Below are 24964 nucleotides of genomic sequence, written 5' to 3'. Positions count from 1 at the left end.
CTTGGCCAGGTCGTTGAATACGGCTGCACAGTAATATCTCTTATCGATGGCGGTTATGATGTCGTTTAGAACCTTGAGCGTGGCTGAGGTGCACCCATGACCAGCTCTGAAACCAGATTGCATAGCGGAGAAGGTATGGTGGGATTCGAAATGGTCAGTAATCTGTTTGTTAACTTGGCTTTCGAAGACCTTAGAAAGGCAGGGTAGGATAGATATAGGTCTGTAGCAGTTTGGGTCTAGAGTGTCACCCCCTTTGAAGAGGGGGATGACCGCGGCAGCTTTCCAATCTTTGGAAATCTCAGACGATAAGAAAGAGAGGTTGAACAGGCTAGTAATAGGGGTTGCAACAATTTCGGCAGATAATTTTAGAAAGAGAGGGTCCAGATTGTCTAGTCTGGCTGATTTGTAGGGGTCCAGATTTTGCAGCTCTTTCAGAACATCGGCTATCTGGATTTGGGCAAAGGAGAAATGGTGGGGGCTTTGGCGGGTTGCTGTGGAGGGTGCCGAGCAGTTGACTGGGGAAGGGGTAGCCATGTGGAAAGCATGGCCAGCCGTAGAAAAATTCTTATTGAAATTCTCAATTATAGTGGATTTATCGGTGGTGACAATGCTTCCTAGCCTCAGAGCAGTGGGCAGCTGGGAGGAGGTGCTCTTATTCTCCATGGACTTTACAGTGTCCCAGAACTTTTTTGAGTTAGTACTACAAGATGCAAATTTCTGTTTGAAAAAGCTTGCCTTAGCTTTTCTAACTGCCTGTGTATATTTGTTCCTAACTTCCCTGAAAAGTTGCATATCACCGGGGCTATTCGATGCTAATGCAGAACGCCACAGGATGTTTTTGTGCTGGTCAAGGGCAGACAGGTCTGGCGTGAACCAAGGACTATATCTATTCCTGGGTATACATTTTTTGAGAGGGGCATGCTTATTTAAGATGGTGAAGGCACTTTTAAAGAATAGCCAGGCATCATCTACTGACGGGATGCGGTCAATGTCATTCCAGGATACCCCGGCCAGGTCGATTAGAAAGTGTTTCAGGTAGCGTTCGACAGTGATGAGGGGTGGTCGTTTGGTCGCAGACCCATTACGGATGCAGGCAATGAGGCAGTGATCGCTGAGATCTTGATTGAAAATAGCAGAGGTGTATTTGGAGGGCGAATTAGTTAGGATGACATCTATGAGTGTGCCCGTGTTTACTGATTTGGGGTTGTACCTGGTAGGTTCATTGATAATTTGTGTGAGATTGAGGGCATCAAGCTTAGTTTGTAGGATGGCCAGGGTGTTAAGCATATCCCAGTTTAGGTCACCTAGTAGCACAAGTTCAGAAGATAGATGGTGGGCAATCAGTTCACATATAGTATCGAGGGCAGAGCTGGAGGCAGAGGGAGGTCTATAGCAAGCGGCAACAGTGAGAGACTTGTTTCTGGAAAGGTGAATTTTTAGAAGTAGAAGCTCAAATTGTTTGGGTACAGACTTAGAAAGTAATACATAACTCTGCAGGCTATCTTTGCAGTAGATTGCAACACCGCCCCCTTTGGGAGTTCTATCTTGGCGGAAAACGTTATAGCTAGCAATGGAGATTTCAGGGTTTTTTGGTGGTTTTCCTAAGCCAGGATTCAGACACGGCTAAGACACCTGGGTTGGCAGAGTGTGCTAAATTAGTGAGTAAAAACAAACTTAGGGAGTAGGCTTCTAATGTTAACATGCATGAAACCAAGGCTTTTACGTTTACAGAAGTCAACAAATGAGAGCAACTGGGGGGTGGGAGTGGAGCTAGGCACTGCAGGACCTGGATTAACCTCCACATCACCAGAGGAACAGAAGAGAAGTAGGATAAGGGTACGGCTAAAGACTATACGAACTGGCCGTCTAGCACGTTCAGAACAGATCGTAAAAGGAGCAGGTTTCTGGGCACGATAGCATAGATTCAAGGCATAGTGTACAGACAAAGGTAAGGTAGGATGTGAGTACATTAGAGGTAAACCTAGGCATTGAGTAATGAAGAGAGAGATATAGTCTCTAAAGATGTTTAAACCAGGTGATGTCATCGCATATGTAGGAGGTGGAACAACATGGTTGGTTAAGGCATATTGAGCAGGGCTATAGGATCTAGAGTGAAATAAGACAGTAATCACTAACCAGGACAGTAATTGACAAGGCATATTGATATTAGAGAGAGGCATGCGTAGCCAAGTGAACATATGGGTCCAGTGAATGGTTGGGCTGGCTGGGGACACGGCGATCCAGACAGTTAGCAGGCTAACAAGCTAACAGTTAGTAGGCCGGAGCTAAACAAGCTAACAGCTAGCAGACCAGGGCAAGCTAGCAGTTAGCAGGCCGGGTTAGCAAGCAAGCTGTTAGCATGGGCTAGCAGTTAGTGGACCAGGGCAAGCTAGCAGTTAGCAGACCGGGTTAGCAAGCAAGCAGTTAGCAAGGGCTAGCAGTTAGCAGACCGGGCAGGCAAGCTAGCAGTTAGCAGACCTGGTTAGCAAGCAAGCAGTTAGCAAGGGCTAGCAGTTAGCAGACCAGGCAGGCAAGCTAGCAGTTAGCAGACTGGGTTAGCATGCAAGCAGATAGCAGGGGCTAGAAAGTTAGTCTTTGGGGGGGGGTGTCGCGATGGGGGTAAGTCTGTTTTTGCCTCTTCGTGCGGTGACGTCGATAGACCAGTCGTGGAATTAGTAGGGTTCCAAGTAGCTCTAGGTAGCTAGCAGGCCGATATTGTAACCCAGGAATATGCTTCGGCTTCGGTGGTAGCACAGGAGTCCTGGCCAGACTAGCTTCAAGCTAAATTGATGCTTGCTCTGGGATGGAAACGCTAGCCAGGAGTAGTCATCCGGGATTGCGGTTAGCTAGTTGTGAAGATCCAGATAAAAATGTTCAGTTTGCGGTAGGAATCCGGGGATAAAAATAACAGGTCCGTTATGCTCTGGTTAGAGTCACGTTGTTCGAACTGGCGAGAGCTTTCCGAGCTGAAGGTTAGCTGATGACCGCTGGCAATGGTTTGCTGACTGATATCTGGTAGCTAGCTGGCTAGCTTCAGTTGAAGGATTCCAGATCCAAAGTAAATATAAATACTTTAGGGAAAAAAAGCAGATCCACGCCACATTGGGTGAGGCGAGTTGCAGGAGAGTATTTAGATGAGGTTTAGCAAAATATTTTAAAGGATATGCGACAAAAAATATGTAAAACGATATATACAAGGGACACGACAGGACAAGGACGTCTGACTGCTACGCCATCTTGGATCTGATACATACATTTCTCAACAATTATTCTCACAATAGCACATTAATAATAGTCGGTGGGGATTTCTTTAAAATGATTCTCACGATAGCACATTGGTAATAGTTGGTGACAAATATCAAAGCAGGGCTTGGTTAAAAATCGGGATAGAAGACCAAAGGGAAAGCTGTTTGATAGATCAAGTTTCAAGTAGGAGGTGCTGCCCAGCCTATGGTGTTTTCCTTATAGTGGATGTCTGACGTTGTTTCAAAGGTACAAATTCAACATATTTTAAACAAGGTTTGTCAATGTTAAAAAATGTTAACCATGATGACAGGATTTGTGATTGAAATTTCACCTGCAAAACAACAGTTTAGTTGATGACTTTCTTCATATGCAATGTATTTTTTACACATAGATTCCTTGTCACAATAGGTTGACAAATGATGTTGAAACAATGTTGATTCATCCTTTTGGTGCCCAGTCTACCCATGACCCTCGGTCAAATGCAGTCCTTTCTTGGGACTCTTCTGTTTTCTATATACCCTACTTCCTCCCTTCCTTACTGCAGGGTCTTCCCCTACCTTTCCTTACAGCAGGGTCTCCCCCTACCTTTCCTTACTGTAGGCTTTCCTCCCTACCTTTCCTTACTGCAGGGTTTCCTCCCTACCTTACTGCAGGGTTTCCTCCTTACATTTCCTTATTGCAGAGTTTCCTCTCTACCTTTCCTTACTGCAGGGTTTCCTCCCTACCTTACAGCAGGGTCTCCCCCCTACCTTTCCTTACTGTAGGCTTTCCTCCCTACCTTTCCTTACTGCAGGGTTTCCTCCCTACCTTTCCTTACTGCAGGGTTTCCTCCTTACCTTATTGCAGAGTTTCCTCCCTACCTTTCCTTATTGCAGGGTTTCCTCCCTACCTTTCCTTACTGCAGGGTTTCCTCCCTACCTTTCCTTACTGCAGAGTTTCCTCCCTACCTTTCCTTACTGCAGGGTTTCCTCCTTTCCTTACTGCAGTGTTTCCTCCCTACCTTTCCTTACTGCAGGGTTTCCTCCTTACCTTTCCTTATTTCAGAGTTTCCTCCCTACCTTTCCTTACTGCAGGGTTTCCTCCCTACCTTACAGCAGGGTCTCCTCCCTACCTTTCCTTACTGTAGGCTTTCCTCCCTACCTTTCCTTACTGTAGGCTTTCCTCCCTACCTCTCCTTACTGCAGGGTTTCCTCCTTACCTTATTGCAGAGTTTCCTCCCTACCTTTCCTTACTGTAGGGTTTTCTCCCTACCTGCCTTACTGCAGGGTTTCCTCCCTACCTTACTGCAGGGTTTTCTCCTTACCTTTCCTTATTGCAGAGTTTCCTCCCTACCTTACTGCAGGGTTTCCTCCTTACCTTTCCTTATTTCAGAGTTTCCTCCTGACCTTACTGCAGGGTTTCCTCCCAACCTTTCCTTATTTCAGAGTTTCCTCCCTACCTTACTGCAGGGTTTCCTCCTTACCTTTCATTATTTCAGAGTTTCCTCCTGACCTTACTGCAGGGTTTCCTCCCAACCTTTCCTTATTGCAGAGTTTCCTCCCTACCTTACTGCAGGGTTTCCTCATTACCTTTCCTTATTGCAGAGATTCCTCCCTACCTTTCCTTACTGCAGGGTTTCCTCCCTACCTTTCCTTACTGCAGGGTTTCCTCCCAACCTTTCCTCACTGCAGGGTTTCCTCCCTACCTTACTGCAGGGTTTCCTCCTTACCTTATTCCAGAGTTTCCGCCCTACCTTTCTTTACTGCAGGGTTTCCTCCTTACCTTACTGCAGGGTTTCCTCCTTACCTTTATTTATTGCAGAGTTTCCTCCCTACCTTTCCTTACTGCAGTGTTTCCTCCCTACCTTTCCTTACTGCAGGGTTTCCTCCTTACCTTACTGCAGGGTTTCCTCCCTACCTTTCCTTACTGCAGGGTTTCCTCCCTACTTTAATGCAAAGTTTCTCACCTACCTTTCCGTAATGCATGGTTTTAATGTAAGAACACACAAATAATGGATCATAAATATCCCTATACATTGGTAAAATGCATTTCCCTGTTCAGCATTTTAAACATGGTGTCTTGCAGGCAATGAATTACAGAAGCACTATTTTGGCAATCAATTAGTGAAGCATGACAAAAGATGGTTAATTGGCATTTAGCAAATCTAGCCAAAACAGATGAATCAGCATTTTGTAAGATATTCTTTTGTAGTTATTAGCATTTTCCTGACATTTCCATTATCATATCAGACAGATACGGTTGACTGACTATTAAAGTGACATATCTACGTGATTTAACAATTAGTCCATCCTTGTCAGATCTATAGGCATTCAAAGGCTATGTTATAGCTCAGTTCCACACACTGTGTTTCAATAGCATGTACAGTGCATTTGGAAAGTATTCAGACCTCTTGACTTTTTCTACATTTTGTTACGTGACATCCTTATTCTAAAATGGATTAGATCGTTTTTTCCCCATCAATCTACACACAATACCCCATAATGACAAGGCAAAAACAGGTTGTTAAAATGTTTGAAAATGTCTAAAATAAAAAAAAAATGGAAATAATCACACTTACATAAGTATTCAGACCCTTTACTCAGAAATTTGTTGAAGCACCTTTGGCAGTCATTACAGCCTCGAGTTGTCTTGGGTATGACACTAAAAGCTTGGCACACCTGTATTTGGGGAGTTTCTAACATTCTTCTCTGCAGATCCTCTCAAGCTCTGTCAGGATTGGATGGGGAGCGTTGCTGCACAGCTATTTTTAGGTCTCTTCAGAGATGTTTGATCGGGTTCAAGTCCGGGTTCTGGCTGGGCCACTCAAAGACATTCAGAGACTTGTCCCGAAGCCACTCCTGCATTGTCTTGGCTGTGTGCTTAGAGTCGTTGTCCAGTTGGAAGGTGAACCTTCACCCCAGTCTGAGGTCCTGAGTGCTCTGGAGCAGGTTTTCATCAAGTATCTTTCTGTACTTTGCTCCGTGCATCTTTCCCTTGATCCTGACTAGTCTCCCAGTCCCTGCCACGAATACACATCCCCACAGCATGATACTGCCACCATGCTTCACCATAGGGATGGTGCCAAGTTTCATTCAAACCTGACACTTGGAATTCAGGCCAAAGAGTTCACGCTTGGTTTTATCAGACCAGAGAATCTTGTTTCTCATGGTCTGAGAGTCCTTTAGGTGCCTTTTGGCAAAGCAGGCTGTCATGTGCCTTTTACTGAAGTGTGACTTCTGTCTGGCAACTCTAACATAAAAGCCTGATTGGTGGAGTACTACAAAGATGGTTGTCCTTCTGGAATGTTCTCCCATCACGAAAGAGGAACTCTGGGGCTTGGTCAGAGTGACCATCGGGTTCTTGGTCACCAAGGCACTTCTTTTCCGTTTGCTCAGTTTGTCCGGGCAGCCAGCTCTAGGAAGAGTCTTGGTGGTTCCAAACTTCTCCCATTTAAGAATGATGGAAGTCACTGTATTCTTGAGGACCTTCAATGATGCAGAAATGTTTGGGTACCCTTCCCCAGATCTGTGCCTTGACACAATCTTGTCTCGTAGCTTTATGGACAATTTCTTCAACCTCATGGCTAAGTTTTTGCTATGACATGGACTGTCAACTGTGGGATCATATATAGACAGGTGTGTGCCTTTCCAAATAATGTCCAATCAATTGGATTTACCACAGATGTTTGTAGAAACATCTCAAGGATGACAGGGCGGCAGCGTAGCCTAGTAGTTAGTGTTGGACTAGTAACCGAAAGGTTGCAAGTTCAAATCCCCGAGCTGACAAGGTACAAATCTGTCATTCTGCCCCTGAAAAAGGCAGTTAACCCACTGTTCCTAAGCCATCATTGAAAATAAGAATTTGTTCTTAACTGACTTGCCTGGTTAAATGATCAATGGAAACAGGATGCACCTGATCTCAATTTTGAGTCTCATAACAAAGGGTCTGAATACTTATGTAAATGAGGTATTTCCGTTTTTAATTTGTAATAAAATTTCTAAACACCTGTTTTGCTTTCTCATTATGGGGTGTTGTGTGTAGATTGCTGGGATTTATTTTTCTAAATCAATTTTAGAATAACGTAACACAATATGGAAAAAGTGAAAGGGTCTGAATACTTCCTGAATGCACTATATATGACGACATTAGGCACAAAGAGATCAAGCCATTCATTATCAACAGCAACAAATACATCAGTAAACTACAAAGAAGTTTCTCGTCTCCGGTTAACACGAGGTACACAGTTAGGGTTCTTTGTAGCATGTAAATCATTACTTCTTGAATCGCAGCTGTCTAGGGAAATACCCAAACTTGTTCTCCCTTTTCAGTTTTCAGTTACATTCCACTACCAGAGAATTTTAATTACCAGACAGAGAATGCATTTACGGAGATTATGAGAAAATAGGGAGAAACAAGCAATACTTTACATTACAGAGTCAAACAACAGGCCAATACACAAATCCCTAATTACTTACATTCATTAATCTCCTCTCTCCATTCACCCTCCTGAGACAAGGACATGCAGACAGAGTACGTCTTTACATATTGCACTATAGGATACAGTGCCTAGTGAGTCTGCACACCCCTTTTACAGGTCTTTGAGATTTTTGGTTTCCACCGCTGTGTCTTTGTGAGATGTAGAATAAGTGAATGGATGATCTATGCATGTGTGGTTCTCACTGTGAAGCATGGAGGAGGAGGTGTGATGGTGTGTGGGTGCTTTGCTGGTGACACTGATTTATTTAGAATTCAAGGCACACTTAATCAGCATGGCTACCTCAGCATTCTGCAGCGATATGCTATCCCATCTGGTTTGCACTTAGTGGGACTATCATTTGTTTTTCAACAGGACAATGACCCAACACACTTCCAGGCTATGTAAGGGCTATTTGATCAAGAAGGAGAGTGATGGAGTATTGCATCAGACGACCTGGTCTCCACAATCATCCGACCTCAACCCAATTGAGATGGTTTGGGATGAGTTGCATTGTTGAGTGAAGGAAAAGCAGCCAACAAGTGAGTAGTATATTGCTGTGTATATTAAGTATAATAAGAAACCCTATTACCAGTCTGTTCAACCTCTTTTGTATTATATGAGATCCCTAAAGATTGGAAAGCTGCTGCGGTCATCCCCCTCTTCCCCCTCTTAAAAGGGGGTGACACTGTATACCCAAACTCTTATAGACCTGTAACCATCCTGCCCTGCCATTCTAAAGTCTTCGAAAGCCAAGTTAATAAACAGATCACTGACCATTTCGAATCCCACCGTACCTTCTCCGCTGTGCAATCCGGTTTTCGAGCTGGTCACGGGTGCACCTCAGCCACACTCAAGGCACTAAACGATATCATAACCGCCATCGATAAAAGACAGTACTGTGCAGCCGTCTTCATCGACCTGGCCAAGGCTTTCGACTCCGTCAATCACCGTATTCTTATCGGCACACTCAACAGCCTTGGTTTCTCAAATGACTGCTTCGCCTGGTTCACCAACTACTTCTCAGATAGAGTTCAGTGTGTCAAATCGGAGGGCCTGTTGTCCGGACCTCTGGCAGTCTATGGGGGTGCCACAGGGTTCAATTCTTGGGCCGACTCTTTTCTCTGTATATATCAACGATGTTGCTCTTGCTGCGGGTCCACCTGTACGCAGACGACACCAGTCTGTATACATCTGGCCCTTCTTTGGACACTGTGTTAACTAACCTCCAAACAAGATTCAAGGCCATACAACACTCCTTCCGTGGCCTCCAACTGCTCTTAAACGCAAGTAAAACCAAATGCATGCTTTTCAACCGTTCGCTGCCTGCACTCGCCCGCCAGACTAGCATCACTACTCTGTACGGTTCTTACTTAGAATATGTGGACAACTACAAATACCTAGGTGTCTGGATAGACTGTAAACTCTCCTTCCAGACTCACATTAAACATCTCCAATCCAAAATTAAATCTAGATCGGCTTCCTATTCCTGCAACAAAGCCTCCACTCACGCCTCCAAACATACCCTCGTAAAACTGACTATCCTACCGATCCTCGACTTTTCGATGTAATTTACAAAATAGCTTCTACTCGGCAAACTGGATGCATTCTATCACAGTGCCATCCGTTATGTCACCAAAGCCCCAACCACTGCGACCTGTATGCTCTTGTCGGCTAGCCCTCGCTACATATTCGTCGCCAGACCCACTGGCTCCAAGTCATCTATAAGTCTATGCTAGGTAAAGCTCTGCCTTTCCTTCCAGTTCTCTGCTGCCAATGACTGGAACGAATTGCGAAAATTGCTGAAGCTGGAGACTTATATTTCCCTCACTAACTTTAAACATCAGCTATCTGAGCAGCTAACCGATCACTGCAGCTGTACATAGCTGTCTGTAAATAGCCCACCCAATATACCTACCTCATCCCCATATTGTTTTTATTTACTTTTCTGCTCTTTTGCACACCAGTATTTCTACTTGCACATCACCATCTGCTCATCTATCACTCCAGTGTTAATTTGCTAAATTATAATTACTTCGCTTCTATGGCCTATTCATTGTTGTCACACCCTGACCATAGTTTGCTTTGTATGTTTCTATGTTTTGTTTGGTCAGGGTGTGATCTGAGTGGGCATTCTATGTTGTGTGTCTAGTTTGTCTGTTTCTGTGTTTGGCCTGATATGGTTCTCAATCAGAGGCAGGTGTTAGTCATTGTCTCTGATTGGGAACCATATTTAGGTAGCCTGTTTGGTGTTGGGGTTTGTGGAGTGATTGTTCTTGTCTTTGTTACATCAGATAGGGCTGTTATCGGTTTTTCATGTTTTCTTGTTTTTTGTATATTGTTCTATTTTCATCTTTATTAAAGATGTATCATAATAACCACGCTGCGTTTTGGTCCGCCTCTCCTTCAACAGAAGAATCCCGTTACAATTGCATTACCTCCTCACGCCTTTTGCACACGCTGTATATAGAGGTTCTTTTTCTTCTATTGTGTTATTGACTGTACACTTGTTTATTCCATGTGTAACTCTTTGTTGTTTTTTGTGTCGCACTGCTTTGCTTTATCTTGGCCAGGTTGCAGGTTACCTGGTTAAATAAAGGTAAAATAAAAACATATAAAAAAAAAAGACTGTTGGAAAAGCATTCCAGGTGAAGCTGTTTGAGAGAATGCCAAGAGTGTGCAAAGACGTCATCAAGGCAAAGGGTGGCTACTTTGAATAATCTAAAATATAAAATATATATTTGGATTTGTTTAACACTTTTTTAGTTACTTGTTAATGGGATTTATCTGTTAATTGAACGATTTGAATATTCCACCCTGAAACCATATAATTGTATGGAATTGATTAGAATGTATAAAATTATAATCAATAAATGTGTAGTTCTAGTCAGAATTAGGGTACAACAATATAGCTAATGTTTGTGTTTATGGTATTTTTGAAGACGGGGAGTACGGCTCAAGGTCTCCCTAATCTCTGTCGGCTGGGTAGTGAGACAGTGTGTGAGTAGCAGGACACAGTGTGCGTCTGTTAGTTTGAAAGTGTGTGCGTAGCAGGACATTGTGTGCGTATGTTTGTGTGAATGTGTGTGCGTATGGTTGTGTGAATGTGTGGGCGTGAGATGTCAGTATAAAATTAATTGTTTTGTATTCTTGACTTTAGAACGTTCCCGTGAATAAACCTTTTTGACTATTTTAGCTGGGCCTCCGACTGTTTCATTCGACCAGGATCTTACAAATTCTGGTTTGCAGACGGAGTAATATAATTAAATTGGGTTTATGTACCTTGAGAACATAATTCTCTTATCATTACTAAATGGCTTCATGTGTGTTATTTCATAGTGGCGATGTATTCACAATTATTCTACATTGTAGAAAATAGTACAAATAAAGAAAAACACTTGAATGAGTGGGTGTGTCTAAACTTTTGACTGGTACTGTAAATGTTAAAGTAAAGTACAGATCCCCCAAAAAACTACTTAAGTAGTACTTTAAAGTGTTTTTAGTTAAGTACTTTACACCACTGGCCATGGCCCTCACCTCCTCCCTGTAGGCTGTCTCGTCATTTTTGGTCATCAGAAGTACAGTACTTAGCAATTTCTTCCCAATTTTGTACGACCTTATTAGTCTGAAAGCTTTGACAGCAGACCTGGATCAAATACAGGTAGGCTATGCCAAATACTTTGAAATACTTGAGGTGCTCTTGTTTTAGAGTGCCCAATATAATGGAATCAACATTAGTGTCCCAAAAGTGTTAACACTTCGCTGAACAAAGTATACCTCCAGCAAAGTGTTTAAAATTAACTTCGCAAAAAGCATTAAATATTTTCTTACTCCTCTCACTTTGCTAGCAGGATTCTCATTTTGAGTGCTCGTCCAGCATTACAATGTATTGTCATCTGAGAAATAAAATTGTTTTCTAAATATTATTGTGATTAAGACCTGGTATGTTCTGAATGGCTTTCATACCTCTTTAAAATATCTGTTCTGCTCACCTTAGCTCTGAAAAGTCAGAGAAAAAGGATCACTTTGCACAGTGGTATGTTAATAACTCCGACTTAAGATCTATTCATACAGCACGTTGGGTTGACTAGAAAATGAGGTACAGGAATGAATAACGCATGATAAAGTTAAATATGCATGATTTAATGATTCAAAATGAGGCTGAAAGAGCTGCTACTATGATGGATTTGTTTTTCTGTAGGTAACTGCATTTTTGTGAATTCCTCTGGGAAAGCTAGACATGGCGAGAGAGGTGAATCTGAAATCCAAAATAAACTGTCTATGTACTCTTGAGAGCAATTGTATTTCACTATTGAGTTATGGGTTTTTTACAATGCATTTAGCTTGCGATATTTGCTGAATTAATCGAATTTGAGCTTTATGAATTAAAGAGGAGCCACGTAAATTACAATTCTTAATTCACTTGACTAGTCAGCCATGAAATACATTAAACCTTTCTGGAAGAAAAAGACTCCTCAGATTCCATGTGAGTAATGTCGAAGAAAGGCATCTGATCGTGTCGTCCTGAATTAATGTAATAAAGTTTCACTGCAGATAAAGTCGGCAGAGGGAAATGCTAAAGGTCAATATAGATAGACTGCAGAAACACACTTTCTCTGAATATACCCTCTCATGGTCAGTGAATGACTTCAGATATGAGTTCACCTCTCAAACACAAAAACATAAGAAACACAAAAACAACAGTAGGTCTACAGAGCACGAATACCTCACCAGATAAGGTTTGTCCTCATCGAACCTGAGTCAGATATACTGTGATGCTGTAATGCTATCCTGTGCCATACTGCTACAGTATATCAGATAATTTGGAAGGCAATCTGAAATTCACTGCTTTCATCAGTCATGCAGATATTCTATACAGTTGTGGCCAAAAGTTTTGGGAATGACACAAATATAAATTTTCACAAAGTCTGCTGCCTCAGTTTGTAGGATGGCAATTTGCATATACTCCAGAATGTTATGAGGAGTGATCAGATGAATTGCAATTAATTGCAACGTCCCTCTTTGCCATGCAAATTAACTGAATCCCCCCCAAAAACATTTCCACTGCATTTCAGCCCTGCCACAAAAGGTCCAGCTGACATCATGTCAGTGATTCTCTCGTTAACACAGGTGTGAGGGTTGACGAGGACAAGGCTGGAAATCACTCTGTCATGCTGATTGAGTTCGAATAACAGACTGGAAGCTTCAAAAGGAGGGTTGTGCTTGGAATCATTGTTCTTCCTCTGTCAATCATGGTTACCTGCAAGGAAACGCGTGCCGTCATCATTGCTTTGCACAAAGAGGGCTTCACATGCAAGGATATTGCTGCCAGTAAGAATGCACCTAAATCAACCATTTCTCGGATCATCAAGAACTTCAAGGAGAGTGGTTCAATTGTTGTGAAGAAGGCTTCAGGGCACCCAAGAAAGTCCAGCAAGCGCCAGGACCGTCTCCTACAGTTGATTCAGCTGCAGGATTGGGGCACCACCAGTACATAGCTTTCTCAGGAATGGCAGCAGGCAGGTGTGAGTGCATCTGCATGCACAGTGAGGCGAAGACTTTTGGAGGTACAGGGATTGGACTGCTGAGGACTGGGGTAAAGTCATTTTCTCTGATGAATCCCCTTTTCGATTGTTTGGGGCATCCGGAAAAAAAGCTTGTCCAGAGAAGACAAGGTGAGCGCTACCATCAGTCCTGTGTCATGCCAACAGTAAATCATCCTGAGACCATTCATGTGTGGGGGGTTGCTTCTCAGCCAAGGGAGTGGGTTCACTCACAATTTTGCCTAAGAACACAGCTATGAATAAAGAATGGTACCAACACATCCTCCGAGAGCAACTTCTCCCAACCATCCAGGAACAGTTTGGTGACGAACAATGCCTTTTCCAGCATGATGGAGCACCTTGTCATGAGGCAAAAGTGATAACTAAGTGGCTCGGGGAACAGAACATCAATATTTTGGGTCCATGGCCAGGAAACTTCCCAGACCTTAATCCCATTGAGAACTTGTGGTCAATCCTCAAGAGGCGGGTGGACAGCATGCCAGGGTGGATTGCAGAGGCCTTGAAAAAGAAGGGTCAACACTGCAAATATTGACTGTTGAATACTTATTGACTCAAGACATTTCAGGTTTTCAGTTTCAAAAAACATAACTCCACTTTGACATTATGGGGTATTGTGTGTAGGCCAGTGACACAAAATCTCAACGTTTCATCAACTTCATGTCAAGAAAAGCCTTTGAAACTTATGAATTGCTTGGAATTATACTTCAGTATTCCATAGTAACATCTGACAAAAATATCCGAAGACACTAAAGCAGCAAACTTTGTGGAAATTAATATTTGTGTCATTCTCAAAACTTTTGGCCACGATTGTACACCCATAGAAGTACCATCCACTGCCTTCATCAGTCATGCAAATATACAGCCAATGAAGTACCGTCCAGCTCTGTCCTCTCTCTCCTACCTCCAGCTGTCCTCTCTCACTCTTTCTACCTACAGCTCTATCCTCTCTCTCCTTCTCCCTTCATCTCTGTCCTCTCTCTTTTTTTATATTTGTAATATTTTATTTCAACTTTATTTAACCAGGTAGGCTAGTTGAGAACAAGTACTCATTTACAACTGCGACCTGGTCAAGATAAAGCGTAGCAATTCGACACATACAACAACAGAGTTACACATGGAATAAACAAAACATACAGTCAATAATACAGTAGAACAAAAGAAAACAAAAAGTCTATATGCAGTGAGTGCAAATTAGGTAAGTTAAGGAAATAAATAGGCCATGATGGTGAAGTAATTACAATATAGCAATTAAACACTGGAATGGTAGATTGGCAGATGATGAAGGTGCAGGTAGAGATACTGGGGTGCAAAGGAGCAAAATAAATAAATAAATACCAGTATGGGGATGAGGTAGGTAGATAGATGGGCTGTTTACAGATAGAGTACCTGTACATAGCCTCTTTCCTACCTCCAGCTCTGTCCTCTCTCTCCTTGTTTTCTCACAATGACTAATCGTCCTCTATACTGTAGTTGTGGGTGGTTTCAGACTGTACTTTTATACTGTGCCCATTGTTTACGTAATGGACCAAATTGAAAGTGTTTGCCTTCAGAAAGTTTCCATACCCCTTGACTTATTCACATTTTAGTGTTACAGCCTGAATTCAAAGTTTATTAAATAAATAAAAATTCTCACCCATCTACACACAATACCCCATAATCACAATGTGAAAACATGTTTTTATACATTTTTGAAAAAATGTGGAAAATCAAATACAGAAATATCTAAATTACATAAGTATTCACACCCCTGAGTCAATACTTTGAAGAAGCAACTTTGGCAGTGATTACAGCTGTAAGTCTTTCTCATTATTATTTTCAAAATTCTTCAAGCGCTTTCAAATTGGTTGTTGGTCATTGCTAGATAACCATTTTCAGGTCTTGCCATAGCTTTTCAAGTAGATTTAAGTCAAAACTGTAACTCGGCTACACAGGAACTGTCTTCTTGGTAATCAACTCCAGTGTAGATTTGGCCTTGAATTTTAGGTTATTATCCTGATGAAAGGTGAATTAATCTCCCAGTGTCTGGTGGAAAGCAGACTGAATCAGTTTTTATTTTAGGATTTAGTCTGTGCTTAGCTCCATTCCGTTTCTATTTTATCCTCAAAAACTCCCCAGTCCTCAATGATTACAAGCATACCCATAACATGATGCAGCCAACACTATGCTTGAAAATATGAAGAGTTGTACTTAGTAATGTGTTGTATGTGATTTTCCCCAAACATAACATTTGTTTTCAGTACAAAAAGTTTATGGCTTTGCCACATTTTTTGCAGTATTACTTTGGTGCCTTGTTGTAAACAGGATGCGCATTTTGGGATATTTTTATTCTGTACAAGCTTCCTTCTTTTCACTCTGTCAATTAGGTTAGTATTGTGGAATAACTACAATGTTGTTGATCCATCCCAGTTCTCCTATCACAGCCATTACATGTTGTAACTGTTTAAAGTCACCATTGGCCTCATGGTGAAATCTCTGAGCGGTTTCCTTCCTGTCCGGCAACAGAGTTAGAAAGGACGCCTGTATCTTTGTAGTGACTGGGTGTATTGATACACCATCCAAAGTGTAATTAATAACTTCACCATGTTTAAAAAATGTTACTCATCTACCAATAGGTGCTCTTCTTTGCGAGGAACTGTCTTTGTGGTTGAATCTGTGTTAGAAATCCACTACTCGACTGAGGGAGCTTACAGATAATTGTATGTGTGAGGTACAGTGATGAGGTAGTCCTTCAGAAAAGTCCATGCAACTTATGTGACTTGTTGAGCAAATTGTTACTCCTGAACTTATTTAGGCTTGCAATAACAAAGCTGTTGAATACTTGACTCAAGACATTTCAGATTTTCAGTTTCAAAAATCATAACTCCACTTTGACATTATGGGGTATTGTGTGTAGGACAGTGACACAAAATCTCAATTTAATCCATTTTAAATTCAGGCTATAAGACAACAAAATATGGAAAAATTCAAGGGCAAATAGTGGATCAAAGATGTTTTGAAATTCTCTAAAGATACTCAAAATCGAAAACATACATTTTTTCTAAATGCGGTAAGCTACTGACAGATCAAAGAGCTGTATGCCTGGCGATACTGAACATCCAAAAGAAGGCAGATTGATTTTGTTTTGGGGAGGAAAAGACCAAGAAGGTAGTATACAGTGATATTCCTGCAACAAAATGAACCACACAATAAATAGTGCACACCTTGATCTGACCGAGACCTTAATATCCACACCAACGGCTCTTTTACTGCCTCCATCGTCCTTCCACCTGCTCCCTCCATCTCTCCCAGACCTCTTTTTGGCTGTTTTTTCTCAGCAGATGGGAGTTTTCACTTTTCTATGCTCTTCTATATTTAACTCTGCTTTATGGATTCTGACTGTGGAACTGTGGTGCAGCTCATAGAGTAAGTTCAACTTTTTCCCTTTGAAGACCTGAAGGGCAGCTCTGCTTTTTGCAGATGAACGGGAGAGCGATGGGCTGGTCTTGGCTTCTTCCCAGGCCCTTCTACAGGCAGCAGCTCTTTGGAGTGATAGCTCTTTCTTCTTGAGCTAGCTAGCTAGCTACAGTACCATCTGACAGACCACAACCCCCTCTGCCTCCCTCCACTTGTCTGGCTGTACGGGAAGGGATGTGCTGTGTGCTCGAGGAGCTCCTGTCAAGCAGAACACCCACCTCAGATGTAGTCCATTCTTTTCATCATGAGAGGGTATAAAGAAAGTCTCCCACTCTCGTTTTGCCTCTATTGTCAATTGGGTCGGTGTCAAAGTAACAGAAAGCTTTGTGCAAACGGATAGAGATTCTGTCAAACTCAAGATCTCTGTGGGGGTTTGCATGCAAACCAAATATACAGGAAGAGAAAAGTAGCCCAAAAGAATACAATATGCCATCCTCTAAACAACCACTGCAGTGCACCTTAAAACCCTATCACTCACAACAGTTGCAGTGGGATTCATCTAAAAATGTCTCTTTTTACAATGATTTCACCTCATTATATATTAACATTATATCATAAAGAGCACATCATAAAATACACATTTCCCATCTCAGAGGTGAAATGAAAAAATGTCTATAGTATGTGCCTATTATGCGCCAAATAAAGTAACAGGGTTTACAATGTCACCTTAAATCAGCCATGAATCCCTTTGTGACAGGGGGAATGGAAGGTTGTTGTGTGTGACAGGGAGGGGCAATTGAATGCAAGCTTCACAAAAACAATGAAATTGTTAAAACATTTCTAACCTGTCTATCTATGGGTAACAGGGTTAACTTGTGCAACCCACTCAGTTTTACACCACAAAACACCAGCAAATGGTCAAACATTTGCTATGATTAGACTTTTATATATTCAGTGTTTCTTTTGAAAAAAATATTTAAAACGAGAGTTCAGTTCACGTAACAGTGTTAACCTTAAAATGAGGGACAGACGTAAATGAATCAATAGTCACATTAAATAATAAGAATCTTCAGAAGTGACTTTGTCAAAGCAACAAAATAACTTGGGCTTTACAATGATGGTGAAAACTTTGAGAAATTTGTGGATTAAATGGGTTGAAATATTCAGAGAAGTGAAAGAGGGCTTTTTTAAATTGTTTTATTTCACCTCTATTTAACCAGGTAGGCCAGTTGAGAACAAGTTCTCATTTACAACTGCGACCTGGCCAAGATAAAGCAAAGCAAGGCGACACAAACAACAACACAGAGTTACACATGGAATAAACAAACGTACAGTCAATAACACAATAGAAACAAATCTATGTACAGTGTGTGCAAATGAGGTAAGATTAAGGAGGTAGGGCAACAAATAGGCCGCAGTGGCGAAGTAATTACAATTGAGCAATTAAACACTGGAGTGATAGATGTGCAGAAGATGAATGTGCAAGTAGAGATACTGGGGTGCAAAGGAGCAAAAAATAAATAACAATATGGGGATGAGGTAGTTGGATGGGCTGTTTACAGATGGGCTATGTACAGGTGCAATGATATGTGAGCTGCACTGACAGCTGATGTTTAAAGTTAGTGAGGGAGATATGAGTTTCCAGCTTTAGTGATTTTTGCAATTCGTTCCAGTCATTGGCAGCAGAGAACTGGAAGGAAAGGCAGCCAAAGGAGGAATAGGCTTTGGGGGTGACCAGTGAAATATACCTGCTGGAGCACGTGCTACGGGTGGGTGCTGCTATGGTGACCAGTGAGCTGAGATAAGGTGGGGCTTTACCTAGCAAATACTTATAGATGACCTGGAGCTAGTGGGTTTGGCGACGAATATGAAGTGAGGGCCAGACAATGAGAGCATACAGGTCGCAGTGGTGGGTAGTATATGGGGCTTTGGTGACAAAACAGATGGTACTGTGATAGACTGCATCCAGCAGTGTTTGTCTGACCATGAAACATTATCCTGAGCTTTCTTAAATCTCCTAAATATAGGACAGACACTTTAAAACCTTATCTTTTTTGCCATTTTACGAATGTGTTATTCAATGCATTTCTATGGGCTATAGCAGTAAAGGCTATGTTCAATATTTTATCAAATAATTCTTATATATTTGTTGGAATACCTAAAGGGGTCTTAAGATTCAAAATCAAACAGCTAATTGATCCATTGTATGACCATCTTAAAACAATTCCACATGTTAGCTTAGTAGAACCCCTCCCCAATTGCTTCGACTTTTAGAGGTTAAAGGGGACTTCATTTAATAACAGGCTTTTGAAATTCAATATTGGTGCACAAGTTCTACTTAAAATATGAAAAGGTATTTATTTAGTGGAAAGACCCATCTAAAAGTACTGCATTCACATTCCATCTTCAAGATGCAAGTGTACGACTGCAAATGGATATTGTTCGCATTCAGGTCAGAGAGCCAATCAGAATTCTGATGTGACCATCAGCCAGGTAACTGGCAGTGTAATTTTGTGCTCGGATGGTTTTTGGAATGCCCTTTGATATCCACGTTTTATGTCCATGAGTCTTCTACTGTATCTTTAACTGATGGGTGGCTCTTTTTTTTGCGCTCTATTCCAGAGTGGGGAACATGACATGGGTAAAATCCATGAGAATGTCGAAATCCATTCACTACAAATTCTCTCTAACAGAGGGATTTAAAGCGGATTTTGAGCTCTAAACACAAACACAACATTTTGTCTATTGCTTCCCTCTCCTCTCATATCAAAACATAACTTTATTATTAGCGTTATCCACAGCTCTCTTGTTGTGATATGAGGGCTCCTCTTCAACCTCTTATGCAGGAGCTGAAGACATAAAGGGATGAGCTCTTCAATGCTGCCTATTCACAACGGCCTACATTTCTCTATTTATTATTTGATTAGGATCCCCGTTAGCTCTGCTATGAAAGAGCATAAGTAGTGTCTCTTTTGAGTTTCTCAGAATGACTGCAGGTTTTAAGAGGAACGAGCTGTACTTGTTCCTATTCACTGGACAATAGGCCTTTCACAAATCAGTACAATCCAAGCAAGTGTAATCTTGAGACTTTAAGACTATGACATACAAAATACTATCAGTGTCTTTTGCTCAAGTTGACATTTTTATTACACTTACATACAGTTATATTTTCTTCCAATTCCATTTCAATTCCAGTCAATTCAGAAAGAACCAATCTACAAGTACTGAAAGTACTGAATACCAATGCACCAAGTCTGGAACCCTGAACAGCTTTCACCCCGAAGCCATATGACTTCTAAACAAGACTGCTAAATAGCTAATCAAATGGCTACCCAGACTACCTGCATTGACCCTTTTTTTGCACCAACTCTCTTGCACTGACTCTATGCACACACTGGACTCTACCCACACACTCACACTGAACCCCCCACTACACACACACACATTTTGTCACTCCTCCTCTTCGTCTGAAGAGGTGTAGCAGGGATCGGACCAAAATGCAGCGTGGTAAGTGTCCATAGTTGTTTTTAATGAAAGAAAACGAAACACTATAAAACAATAACCGAAACGTGAATAACCGAAACGTGAATAACCGAAACAGTACCATGTTGTGAAACAAACACAGACACAGAAACAATCACCCACAAAGTACCCACAGAATATGGCTGCCTAAATATGGTTCCCAATCAGAGACAACGATAGACAGCTGCCTCTAATTGAGAACCAATCTACGCAACCATAGACATACAATATACCTAGAAAGGCAACAGCCCCATAAACATACAAAACCCCTAGACAAGTCAAAAAACACATACATCACCCAGGTCACACCCTGACCTAACCAAAATAACAAGGAAAACAATGAATACTAAGGTCAGGGTGTGACACATGACAAGCACACACATGCTTACTGATGCTACACACACACACTACACACATGCCCACACACACACAACACTACACACATACCCACACAGCCATATTATTTTCTACTCCCTATACACTGAGTGTACAAAACACTGCTCTTTCCATGACATAGACTGACCAGGTGAATCCAAGTGAAAGCTATGATCCCTTATTGATGTCACCTGTTAAATTCACTTCAATCAGCATGTGTCAATTTTTATTACATTTTTTTGAAGTCAAACAAATTCCAAATCATTGTCCTCATTAAAGAGCATTGGAAGAGAATTGGAATTGTATTGTAACTACTGAATTGATTGGAATTTAAATGGAATTGACTGCAACCCTGCTCACATACACATGCGGGATCTTACATTTGAGGCAGTTCGTTGTTAAAAGAAAAAAAAATCCTACATCAACAGGAAATGTCAATTATGTGGATTATAATTAATTTACATTTTTGTAAGAGCTGATACATTTTTCGTAAAGGAACATCAACTAGGCAATTTCAACCTCCAATACGCCACAGATTTGTCTGCAACAGGGTGATCAAATTAAGATCCTTTATCTGTAGCAGTCAATACAAAATCTGTGATCATGAACATTTAAAGTGACTCGTTAACAGGGGTGGAAGTAACAAATTACAACTACTCACGTTCCTCTTATTGAGTCATTTTCAAAGGCTGTACTTTTACTTAGGTACATTTTTTATGAAGTAAAGTACTTAAGTACATTTTCAAAACCATCTGTTACAGATTACAATCTAGAAAAATTATGTCTTGTTTTGCACGCTTTGTACAAAATAATAAAATGCAGTACGACAGGACATTTCTTAACGTAGCTCTTAATTAGCTAGCTATAATTGGCATGTTCACGTGTCTAATACCATGATCAACTGACCACGACTTCACCACCTGGGTGGTCTTAACCAATCATAGCGCATAGCGGTAAAATGCATCCATTTACAATTCAGTATCTTTACACATATGAAAATTACAAATGATACACATCATCATGGTAAGCACATCAAGTTTTTGCCTTTTGTAACAGCTAGAACTGTTCACTTGTTTGTCATTAACAAGTAACATGACCAGATGGACCAATACAATTCAATTTCACGCATCGGGCAAAAACAGCCCAATCGCAGCTGTGTATGCAAATAAATGATGATCGGTAGCAGGATTTTCTGCAGTAAAAAAAGGTAGCTACATGCCATAAAAAAAGGTTTTCTAATCAATTTGAAAAATAAATGGAGCTTAACGAGATTGATCAGGTTCAGGAGATAATACAGACACACACAGAGACAGCCAGTGGCCGGGTCTTCTGAAGACCATGAGAAAGGAAATCCCTGGCCGCATCTCAAAGAACACTTCAGCTTCAAGCAGAGAAGTGGAGACAATGTAATTATGGAAATTAAGCTCTGCTTACCAAAGATGGTAGAGGTGGCTGCCTACAAAACCTCTGCGTCAAACTTTTATCGCCATGAATGGTGTTTGTGTAGGCTATGTAATGTAGCTAACAGAATGTTTCTACTAGCCAGTTGCATTCAATCTGTAGCATAATGCTAACATTAGCTAGCTCATCCTGTTGCTAGCTAGTTAGAAGCTAACCCTGACCAACGTCTTTACACAGCAGAAGGAACTATAAGATGTAGTGCGGGCTACTACAGCATTGACATTATGTTGCCTAGTAGCTAACCATCCCCATAAATTAAGTTGTTGGGGATAGGTAAAAGTGAAATGAATGAACTTGTGAAGATAAAATAAATAAATCCCTGTGAGACCTGGAATTTTTAGTTACGTGAACTATCGTTTCTTTGCTTGCTTATTACCTAGTAACTATATCTGGTTGGATCACTGAGTTTCGATTAATAGGCACAAATCATGTTTGGTAAAACTATAGTTCTTATAACTGTAGAAAAGAAAGAACAATATTCCCCAACATACGTATGCATTTGGACAGTGACATTATTCAAAACATGTTGTAATTTCTAAATTATTCATTTGATACGAATAAAAACAACTTCTTATAGTTCTGTCTGCACTTTAACCACATTGTCATTGTATCTTTTAAAATCAAATGTGCTGGACTACAGAGCCAAAACAAAAGTTGTCATTACCCAAATACTTACAGATTGCACTTTATGTGCTGGTTTAATTTATTACGTAAATTTGTATAAAACTAAACTGGTCATTCTACAGTGCCTTGCAAAAGTATTCATCCCCCTTGCCGTTTTTCCTATTTTATTGCATTACAACCTGTAATTTAACATGTTTTTTTATTTGGATTTCATGTAATGGACATACACAAAATTGAACTGAAAACTGAAAAGTTGTGCGTGCATATGTATTCACCCCCTTTGCTATGAAGCCCCTAAATAAGATCTAGTGCAACCAATTACTTTCAGAAGTCACATAATTAGTTAACTAAAGTCCACCTGTGTGCAATCTAAGTGTCACATGCTCTCAGCATATATACACCTATTCTGAAAGGCTCCAGAGTCTGCAACACCATGAAGCAAGGGGCACCACCAAGCAAGCGGCACCACCAAGCAAGCGGCACCACCAAGCAAGCGGCAACATGAAGACCAAGGAGCTCTCCAATCCAAACAGGTCAAGGACAATGTTGTGGAGAAGTACAGATCAGGGTTGGGTTATAAAAAAATATCAGAAACTTTTTAATATCTCACAAAGGACCATTAAATTAATTATTAAAAAATGAAAAAAAACATGGCACCACATCAAACCTGCCACGAGAGGGCTGGGCACCAAACCTCACATACCAGGAAAGGAGGGCATTAATCAGAGAGGCAACAAAGAGACCAAAGATAACCCTGAAGGTTGCTGCAAAGTATCTGTCCATAGGACCACTTTAAGCCGTACACTCCACAGAGCTGGGCTTTACAGAAGAGTGGCCAGGAAAAAGCCATTGTTTAAAGAAAAAATAAGCAAACACATTTGGTGTTTGCCAAAGGGCATGTGGGAGACTCCCCAAACATACGGAAGAAGGTACTCTAGTCAGCGATGTCATTTCCAAAATAGCCTCCAACACTACTCAGCAAATTGGATGTAGTCTATCACCGTGCAATCTGTTTTGTCACCAAAGCTCCATATACTACCCACCACTGCGACCTGTATGCTCTATATGCCCACTGGCTACAGGTCATCTAAGTCTTTGCTAGGTAAAGCCCCGCCGTATCTCAGCTCACTGGTCACCATAGCAGCACCCACCCGTAGCACACGCTCCAGCAGGTATATTTCACTGGTCACCCCCAAAGCCAACTCTTCTTTGAACACCTTTCCTTCCAGTTCTCTGCTGCCAATGACTGGAACGAATTGCAAAAATCACAAGCTGGAGACTTACATCTCCCTCACTAACTTTAAGCATCAGCTGTTAGAGCAGCTTACTGATCATTGCACCTGTACATAGCTCATCTGTAAATAGCCCACCCAACTACCTTATCCCCATATTGTTGTTTATTTTTTTGCTCCTTTTCACCCCAGTATCTCTACTTGCACATTAATCTTCCCGCACATCTATCACTCCAGTGTTTAATTGCTAAATTGTATTTATTTCGCCACTATGGCCTATTTATTGCCTTCCCTAATCTTACTACATTTGCACACACTGTATATAGACTTTTCTATTGTGCTATTGACTACGTTTGTTTATCCCATGTGTAACTCTGTGTTGTTTTTGCTTAGCTTTATCTTGGCCAGGTCACAGTTGGAAATGAGAACTTGTTAAATAAAGGTGAAATAATACCAAAAAAAACAACTATGTTTGAGTACAGCCAGACATGGACTCACCTCAACATTAGAGAATTTGTTAGGTCTGAATGTATTTGAACAACTCAAATTAATCTCAGTATCTGAGAATACCAAGTGTGGAAGTCTGTGTTAGATTGCAATGCCAATAATATGATTGTGTTGCCAGCTACATACAACAGAGTTTACTGAAACACTGAATATATGAATGACGTGTTGTTTTCAATGTACAGGTTTGGCGTACCTGAAGAATCATCTTGACACAATCACACAGGACGAGACTGAGCATCTAAGGGAGCATTCATCTGATGAAGAGGATTTCTTCTCATCACTGACAAAGCAAACGGTCAGAAGGTACAAGGGAGCTGGATGGGTTTCTTGCTAGTCCATCGGACAAAATGGATTTACTTAATTTGTTTCCGTACATAAAGAAGTTGTCCCTCAAACTCAACACAGGCCTGCATGCAGCTGCCGCCTGTGAGCGTCTTTTTAGCTGTGCTGGACTACCCACCACTGGTTAGCGTGCCAGAATAGACTCAATTAACTTAGAAAATCAGCTCCTACTGAAACTGAATGGCAAATTCAGAGAGAAGTGAGTTATGTGTTCGATAGGCAGTTCCACAAAAAATATCTGTAAA

This window comes from Oncorhynchus nerka, linkage group LG6 (genome assembly GCF_034236695.1).
Source record: "Oncorhynchus nerka isolate Pitt River linkage group LG6, Oner_Uvic_2.0, whole genome shotgun sequence".
Classification (NCBI taxonomy): Eukaryota; Metazoa; Chordata; class Actinopteri; order Salmoniformes; family Salmonidae; genus Oncorhynchus; species Oncorhynchus nerka.
The sequence above is the reverse complement of the archived record's forward strand: the minus strand, read 5'-3'. Positions refer to the sequence as shown.